This window comes from Rhipicephalus microplus, chromosome 2 (genome assembly GCF_043290135.1).
Source record: "Rhipicephalus microplus isolate Deutch F79 chromosome 2, USDA_Rmic, whole genome shotgun sequence".
In the NCBI taxonomy this organism is placed as follows: Eukaryota; Metazoa; Arthropoda; class Arachnida; order Ixodida; family Ixodidae; genus Rhipicephalus; species Rhipicephalus microplus.
In genome coordinates this window covers 6,181,487-6,191,418 of record NC_134701.1, presented here as the reverse complement: position 1 = coordinate 6,191,418, position 9,932 = coordinate 6,181,487, and the positions used below count along the sequence as shown (strand labels likewise).

Genomic DNA, 9,932 nt, shown 5'->3' with positions numbered 1-9,932 from the left:
AAAGCAACACAACACTCCCGGCAGGGCTCGAACCTCAAACCTTTCAGTTAACAGCCGATCGAATAGCCAATTGCGCCATGGAGACAGTCATGCTCCACTCTCACCACCATCAGAACATATCTTCAAAGCTATCAGCCCAAAGAAAAAAAAGCGCCGCACCACCACCGGGTTTGCTCGTACCTCCAACCTTTCGGTTAACAGCCGATCGCGCTAGCCAATTGCGCCACGGAGACAGTCGTGCTCCACTCTCACCACCATCAGAACATATCTTCAAAGCTATCAGCCCAAAATAAAAAAAGCAACACACCACTCCCGGGAGGGCTCGTACCTCCAACCTTTCGGTTAACAGCCGATCGCGTTAGCCGATTGCGCCACGGAGACAGTCGTGCTCCACTCTCACCACCATCAGAACATATCTTCAAAGCTATCAGCCCAAAGAAAAACAAGCGCCGCACCACCACCGGGTGGGCTCGTACCTCCAAAATTTCGGTTAAGAGCCGATAGCGCTAGCCCATTGCGCCACGGAGACAGTCCTGCTCCACTCTCAACACCATCAGAACATATCTTCAAAGCTATCATCCCAAAGAAAAAAAAGCGCCGCACCACCACCGGTTGGGCTCGTACCTCCAACCTTTCGGTTAACAGCCGATTGCGCTAGCGAATTGCGCCACGGAGACAGTCGTGCTCCACTCTCACCACCATCAGAACATATCTTCAAAGCTATCAGCCCAAAATAAAAAAAGCAACACACCACTCCCGGGAGGGCTCGCACCTCCAACCTTTCGGTTAACAGCCGATCGCGTTAGCCGATTGCGCAACGGAGACAGTCGTGCTCCACTCTCACCACCATCAGAACATATCTTCAAAGCTATCAGCCCAAAATAAAAAAAGCAACACACCACTCCCGGGAGGGCTCGTACCTCCAACCTTTCGGTTAACAGCCGACCGAGTTAGCCGATTGCGCCACGGAGACAGTCCTGCTAAACTCTCACCACCATCAGAACATATCTTCAAAGCTATCAGCCCAAAGAAAAAAAAGCGCCGCACCACCACCGGGTGGGCTCGTACCTTCAACCTTTCGGTTAACAGCCGATCGCGCTAGCCAATTGCGCCACGGAGACAGTCTTGCTCCACTCTCACCACCATCAGAACATATCTTCAAAGCTATCAGCCCAAAGAAAAAAAGCGCCGCACCACCACCAGGTGGGCCCGAACCTCCAACCTTTCGGTTAACAGCCGATAGCGCTAGCCAATTGCGCCACGGAGACAGTCGTGCTCCACTCTTACCACCATCAGAACACATCTTCAAAGCTATCAGCCCAAAGAAAAAAAAGCAATACACCACTCCCACGGGACTCGAACCTCCAACCTTTCAGTTGACAGCCGATCGCATAGCAAATTGCGCCATGGAGACAGTCGTGCTCCACTCTCACCACCGTCAGAACATTTCTTCAGAGCTATCAGCCAAAAGGAAAAAAAATCGCCGCACCACCACCGGGTGGGCTCCAACTTCCAACCTCTCGGTTAACAGCCGATCGCGCTAGCCAATTGTGCCACGGAGACAGTCTTGCTCCACTCTCACCACCATCAGAACATATCTTCAAAGCTATCAGCCCAAAGAAAAAAAAGCGCCGCACCTCCACCGGGTAGGCTCGTACCTCCAACCTTTCGGTTAACAGCCGATCGCGCTAGCCAATTGCGCCACGGAGACAGTCCTGCTCCACACTCACCACCATCAGAACATATTTTCAAAGCTATCAGCCCAAAATAAAAAAAGAAACACACCACTCCCGGGAGGGCTCGAACCTCCAACCTTTCGGTTAACCGCCGATCGCGCTAGCCAATTGCGCCACAGAGACAGTCGTGCTCCACTCTCACCACCATCATTACATATCTTCATAGCTATCAGCCCAAAATAAAAAAAGCAACACAACACCCCCGGCAGGGCTCGAACCTCAAACCTTTCAGTTAACAGCCGATCGAATAGCCAATTGCGCCATGGAGAGAGTCGTGCTCCACTCTCACCACCATCAGAACATATCTTCAAAGTTATCAGCCCAAAGAAAAAAAAGCGCTGCACCACCACCGGGTGGGCTCGTACCTCCAACCTTTCGGTTTACAGCCGATCGCGCTAGCCAATCGCACCACGGAGACAGTCCTGCTCCACACTCACCACCATCAGAACATATTTTCAAAGCTATCAGCCCAAAATAAAAAAAGCAACACACCACTCCCGGGAGGGCTCAAACCTCCAACCTTTCGGTTAACAGCCGAACGCGCTAGCCAATTGCGCCACGGAGACAGTCGTGCTCCACTCTTACCACCATCAGAACACATCTTCAAACCTTTCAGCCCAAAGAAAAAAAGCGCCGCACCACCACCGGGTGGGCTCGAACCTCCAACCTTTCGGTTAACAGTCGATCGCGCTAGCCAATAGCGCCACGGAGACAGTCGTGCTCCAATCTCACCCCCATGAGAACATATCTTCAAAACTTTCAGCCCAAAGAAAAAAAGCAACACACCACTCCCGGGAGGGCTCAAACCTCCAACCTTTCGGTTAACAGCCGATCGCGCTAGCCTATTGCGCCACGGGGACAGTCGTGCTCCACTCTCACCACCATCATTACATATCTTCATAGCTATCAGCCCAAAATAAAAAAAGCAACAAAACACCCCCGGCAGGGCTCGAACCTCAAACCTTTCAGTTAACAGCCGATCGAATAGCCAATTGCGCCATGGAGACAGTCGTGTTCCACTCTCACCACCATCAGAACATATCTTCAAAGCTATCAGCCCAAAGAAAAAAAAGCGCCGCACCACCACCGGGTGGGCTCGTACCTCCAACCTTCCGGTTAACAGCATTTTGCATAGCCAATTGCGCCACGGAGACAGTCGTGCTTCACTCTCACCACCGTCAGAACATTTCTTCAGAGCTATCAGTCCAAAGAAAAAAAAAGTGCCGGACCACCACCGTGTTGGCTCGTACCTCCAACTTTTCGGTTAACAGCCGATCGCGCTAGCAAATTGCGCCACGGAGACAGTCGTGCTCCACTCTCACCACCATCAGAACAAATCTTCTAAGCTATCAGCCCAAAATAAAAAAAGCAACACACCACTCCCGGGAGGGCTCGCACCTCCAACCTTTCGGTTAACAGCCGATCGCGTTAGCCGATTGCGCCAAGAAGACAGTCGTGCTCCACTCTCACCACCATCAGAACATATCTTCAAAGCTATCAGCCCAAAATAAAAAAAAGCAACACACCACTCCCGGGAGGGCTCGTACCTCCAACCTTTCGGTTAACAGCCGATCGCGTTAGCCGATTGCGCCACGGAGACAGTCCTGCTCCACTCTCACCACCATCAGAACATATCTTCAAAGCTATCAGCCGAAAGAAAAAAAAGCGCCGCACCACCACCGGGTGGGCTCGTACCTTCAACCTTTCGGTTAACAGCCGATCGCGCTAGCCAATTGCGCCACGGAGACAGTCGTGCTCCACTCTCACCACCATCAGAACATATCTTCAAAGCTATCAGCCCAAAGAAAAAAAAGCGCCGCACCACCACCAGGTGGGCCCGAACCTCCAACCTTTCGGTTAACAGCCGATAGCGCTAGCCAATTGTGCCACGGAGACAGTCGTGCTCCACTCTTACCACCATCAGAACACATCTTCAAAGCTATCAGCCCAAAGAAAAAAAGCAATACACCACTCCCGCGGGACTCGAACCTCGAACCTTTCAGTTGACAGCCGATCGCATAGCCAATTGCGCCATGGAGACAGTCGTGCTCCACTCTCACCACCGTCAGAACATTTCTTCAGAGCTATCAGCCAAAAGGAAAAAAAATCGCCGCACCACCACCGGGTGGGCTCCAACTTCCAACCTCTCGGTTAACAGCCGATCGCGCTAGCCAATTGCGCCACGGAGACAGTCGTGCTCCACTCTCACCACCATCAGAACATATCTTCAAAGCTATCAGCCCAAAGAAAAAAAAGCGCCGCACCTCCACCGGGTAGGCTCGTACCTCCAACCTTTCGGTTAACAGCCGATCGCGCTAGCCAATTGCGCCACGGAGACAGTCCTGCTCCACACTCACCACCATCAGAACATATTTTCAAAGCTATCAGCCCAAAATAAAAAAAGAAACACACAACTCCCGGGAGGGCTCGAACCTCCAACCTTTCGGTTAACCGCCGATCGCGCTAGCCAATTGCGCCACAGAGACAGTCGTGCTCCACTCTCACCACCATCATTACATATCTTCATAGCTATCAGCCCAAAGAAAAAAAAGCGCCGCACCACCACCGGGTGGGCTCGTACCTCCAACCTTTCGGTTAACAGCCGATCGCGCTAGCCAATTGCGCCACGGAGACAGTCGTGCTCCACTCTCACCACCAGCAGAACATATCTTCAAAGCTATCAGCCCAAAATAAAAAAAGCAACACACCACTCCCGGGAGGGCTCGTACCTCCAACCTTTCGGTTAACAGCCGATCGCGTTAGCCGATTGCGCCACGGAGACAGTCATGCTCCACTCTCACCACCATCAGAACATATCTTCAAAGCTATCAGCCCAAAGAAAAAAAAGCGCCGCACCACCACCGGGTTTGCTCGTACCTCCAACCTTTCGGTTAACAGCCGATCGCGCTAGCCAATTGCGCCACGGAGACAGTCGTGCTCCACTCTCACCACCATCAGAACATATCTTCAAAGCTATCAGCCCAAAATAAAAAAAGCTACACACCACTCCCGGGAGGGCTCGTACCTCCAACCTTTCGGTTAACAGCCGATCGCGTTAGCCGATTGCGCCACGGAGACAGTCGTGCTCCACTCTCACCACCATCAGAACATATCTTCAAAGCTATCAGCCCAAAGAAAAACAAGCGCCGCACCACCACCGGGTGGGCTCGTACCTCCAAAATTTCGGTTAAGAGCCGATAGCGCTAGCCCATTGCGCCACGGAGACAGTCCTGCTCCACTCTCAACACCATCAGAACATATCTTCAAAGCTATCATTCCAAAGAAAAAAAAGCGCCGCACCACCACCGGTTGGGCTCGTACCTCCAACCTTTCGGTTAACAGCCGATTGCGCTAGCCAATTGCGCCACGGAGACAGTCGTGCTCCTCTCTCACCACCATCAGAACATATCTTCAAAGCTATCAGCCCAAAATAAAAAAAGCAACACACCACTCCCGGGAGGGCTCGCACCTCCAACCTTTCGGTTAACAGCCGATCGCGTTAGCCGATTGCGCAACGGAGACAGTCGTGCTCCACTCTCACCACCATCAGAACATATCTTCAAAGCTATCAGCCCAAAATAAAAAAAAGCAACACACCACTCCCGGGAGGGCTCGTACCTCCAAAATTTCGGTTAAGAGCCGATAGCGCTAGCCCATTGCGCCACGGAGACAGTCCTGCTCCACTCTTAACACCATCAGAACATATCTTCAAAGCTATCATTCCAAAGAAAAAAAAGCGCCGCACCACCACCGGTTGGGCTCGTACCTCCAACCTTTCGGTTAACAGCCGATTGCGCTAGCCAATTGCGCCACGGAGACAGTCGTGCTCCACTCTTACCACCATCAGAACACATCTTCAAAGCTATCAGCCCAAAGAAAAAAAAGCAATACACCACTCCCACGGGACTCGAACCTCCAACCTTTCAGTTGACAGCCGATCGCATAGCAAATTGCGCCATGGAGACAGTCGTGCTCCACTCTCACCACCGTCAGAACATTTCTTCAGAGCTATCAGCCAAAAGGAAAAAAAATCGCCGCACCACCACCGGGTGGGCTCCAACTTCCAACCTCTCGGTTAACAGCCGATCGCGCTAGCCAATTGCGCCACGGAGACAGATGTGCTCCACTCTCACCACCATCAGAACATTTCTTCAAAGCTATCAGCCCAAAAAAAAAAGCGCCGCACCACCACCGGGTGGACTCGTACCTCCAAATTTCGGTTAACAGCCGATCGCGCTAGCCAATTGCGCCACGGAGACAGTCCTGCTCCACTCTCACCACCATGAGAACATATCTTCAAAACTATAAGCCCAAAGAAAAAAAAGCAAGACACCACTCCCGGGAGGGCTCAAACCTCCAACCTTTCGGTTAACAGCCGATCGCGCTAGCCTATTGCGCCACGGGGACAGTCGTGCTCCACTCTCACCACCATCAGAACATATCTTCAAAGCTATCAGCCCAAAGAAAAGAAAGCGCCGCACCAGCACCGGGTGGGCTCGTACCTCCAACCTTTCGGTTAACAGCCGATCGCGCTAGCCAATTGCTTCACGGAGACAGTCCTGCTCCACACTCACCACCATCAGAACATATTTTCAAAGCTATCAGCCAAAAGGAAAAAAAATCGCCGCACCACCACCGGTTGGGCTCCAACTTCCAACCTCTCGGTTAACAGCCGATCGCGCTAGCCAATTGCGCCACGGAGACAGTCGTGCTCCACTCTCACCACCATCGGAACATATCTTCAAAGCTATCAGCCCAAAGAAAAAAAAGCGCCGCACCTCCACCGGGTAGGCTCGTACCTCCAACCTTTCGGTTAACAGCCGATCGCGCTAGCCAATTGCGCCATGGAGACAGTCATGCTCCACTCTCACCACCATCAGAACATATCTTCAAAGCTATCAGCCCAAAGAAAAAAAAGCGCCGCACCACCACCGGGTTTGCTCGTACCTCCAACCTTTCGGTTAACAGCCGATCGCGCTAGCCAATTGCGCCACGGAGACAGTCGTGCTCCACTCTCACCACCATCAGAACATATCTTCAAAGCTATCAGCCCAAAATAAAAAAAGCAACACACCACTCCCGGGAGGGCTCGTACCTCCAACCTTTCGGTTAACAGCCGATCGCGTTAGCCGATTGCGCCACGGAGACAGTCGTGCTCCACTCTCACCACCATCAGAACATATCTTCAAAGCTATCAGCCCAAAGAAAAACACGCGCCGCACCACCACCGGGTGGGCTCGTACCTCCAAAATTTCGGTTAAGAGCCGATAGCGCTAGCCCATTGCGCCACGGAGACAGTCCTGCTCCACTCTCAACACCATCAGAACATATCTTCAAAGCTATCATCCCAAAGAAAAAAAAGCGCCGCACCACCACCGGTTGGGCTCGTACCTCCAACCTTTCGGTTAACAGCCGATTGCGCTAGCGAATTGCGCCACGGAGACAGTCGTGCTCCACTCTCACCACCATCAGAACATATCTTCAAAGCTATCAGCCCAAAATAAAAAAAGCAACACACCACTCCCGGGAGGGCTCGCACCTCCAACCTTTCGGTTAACAGCCGATCGCGTTAGCCGATTGCGCAACGGAGACAGTCGTGCTCCACTCTCACCACCATCAGAACATATCTTCAAAGCTATCAGCCCAAAATAAAAAAAGCAACACACCACTCCCGGGAGGGCTCGTACCTCCAACCTTTCGGTTAACAGCCGACCGAGTTAGCCGATTGCGCCACGGAGACAGTCCTGCTAAACTCTCACCACCATCAGAACATATCTTCAAAGCTATCAGCCCAAAGAAAAAAAAGCGCCGCACCACCACCGGGTGGGCTCGTACCTTCAACCTTTCGGTTAACAGCCGATCGCGCTAGCCAATTGCGCCACGGAGACAGTCGTGCTCCACTCTCACCACCATCAGAACATATCTTCAAAGCTATCAGCCCAAAGAAAAAAAAGCGCCGCACCACCACCAGGTGGGCCCGAACCTCCAACCTTTCGGTTAACAGCCGATAGCGCTAGCCAATTGCGCCACGGAGACAGTCGTGCTCCACTCTTACCACCATCAGAACACATCTTCAAAGCTATCAGCCCAAAGAAAAAAAAGCAATACACCACTCCCACGGGACTCGAACCTCCAACCTTTCAGTTGACAGCCGATCGCATAGCAAATTGCGCCATGGAGACAGTCGTGCTCCACTCTCACCACCGTCAGAACATTTCTTCAGAGCTATCAGCCAAAAGGAAAAAAAATCGCCGCACCACCACCGGGTGGGCTCCAACTTCCAACCTCTCGGTTAACAGCCGATCGCGCTAGCCAATTGTGCCACGGAGACAGTCTTGCTCCACTCTCACCACCATCAGAACATATCTTCAAAGCTATCAGCCCAAAGAAAAAAAAGCGCCGCACCTCCACCGGGTAGGCTCGTACCTCCAACCTTTCGGTTAACAGCCGATCGCGCTAGCCAATTGCGCCACGGAGACAGTCCTGCTCCACACTCACCACCATCAGAACATATTTTCAAAGCTATCAGCCCAAAATAAAAAAAGAAACACACCACTCCCGGGAGGGCTCGAACCTCCAACCTTTCGGTTAACCGCCGATCGCGCTAGCCAATTGCGCCACAGAGACAGTCGTGCTCCACTCTCACCACCATCATTACATATCTTCATAGCTATCAGCCCAAAATAAAAAAAGCAACACAACACCCCCGGCAGGGCTCGAACCTCAAACCTTTCAGTTAACAGCCGATCGAATAGCCAATTGCGCCATGGAGAGAGTCGTGCTCCACTCTCACCACCATCAGAACATATCTTCAAAGTTATCAGCCCAAAGAAAAAAAAGCGCCGCACCACCACCGGGTGGGCTCGTACCTCCAACCTTTCGGTTTACAGCCGATCGCGCTAGCCAATCGCACCACGGAGACAGTCCTGCTCCACACTCACCACCATCAGAACATATTTTCAAAGCTATCAGCCCAAAATAAAAAAAGCAACACACCACTCCCGGGAGGGCTCAAACCTCCAACCTTTCGGTTAACAGCCGATCGCGCTAGCCAATTGCGCCACGGAGACAGTCGTGCTCCACTCTTACCACCATCAGAACACATCTTCAAACCTTTCAGCCCAAAGAAAAAAAGCGCCGCACCACCACCGGGTGGGCTCGAACCTCCAACCTTTCGGTTAACAGTCGATCGCGCTAGCCAATAGCGCCACGGAGACAGTCGTGCTCCAATCTCACCCCCATGAGAACATATCTTCAAAACTTTCAGCCCAAAGAAAAAAAGCAACACACCACTCCCGGGAGGGCTCAAACCTCCAACCTTTCGGTTAACAGCCGATCGCGCTAGCCTATTGCGCCACGGGGACAGTCGTGCTCCACTCTCACCACCATCATTACATATCTTCATAGCTATCAGCCCAAAATAAAAAAAGCAACAAAACACCCCCGGCAGGGCTCGAACCTCAAACCTTTCAGTTAACAGCCGATCGAATAGCCAATTGCGCCATGGAGACAGTCGTGTTCCACTCTCACCACCATCAGAACATAGCTTCAAAGCTATCAGCCCAAAGAAAAAAAAGCGCCGCACCACCACCGGGTGGGCTCGTACCTCCAACCTTCCGGTTAACAGCATTTCGCATAGCCAATTGCGCCACGGAGACAGTCGTGCTTCACTCTCACCACCGTCAGAACATTTCTTCAGAGCTATCAGTCCAAAGAAAAAAAAAGTGCCGGACCACCACCGTGTTGGCTCGTACCTCCAACTTTTCGGTTAACAGCCGATCGCGCTAGCAAATTGCGCCACGGAGACAGTCGTGCTCCACTCTCACCACCATCAGAACAAATCTTCTAAGCTATCAGCCCAAAATAAAAAAAGCAACACACCACTCCCGGGAGGGCTCGCACCTCCAACCTTTCGGTTAACAGCCGATCGCGTTAGCCGATTGCGCCACGAAGACAGTCGTGCTCCACTCTCACCACCATCAGAACATATCTTCAAAGCTATCAGCCCAAAATAAAAAAAAGCAACACACCACTCCCGGGAGGGCTCGTACCTCCAACCTTTCGGTTAACAGCCGATCGCGTTAGCCGATTGCGCCACGGAGACAGTCCTGCTCCACTCTCACCACCATCAGAACATATCTTCAAAGCTATCAGCCCAAAGAAAAAAAAGCGCCGCACCACCACCGGGTGGGCTCG

General features: G+C 52.1%; 1 non-coding gene across 1 annotated transcript; it reads right to left on the bottom strand.

The window, feature by feature from the left end:
* Window positions 1–2,228: 2,228 nt before the first annotated feature.
* Window positions 2,229–2,305, bottom strand: TRNAN-GUU (transfer RNA asparagine (anticodon GUU)). The gene has a single exon. It is a non-coding gene; the product is annotated as a tRNA-Asn (tRNA).
* Window positions 2,306–9,932: the final 7,627 nt, after the last annotated feature.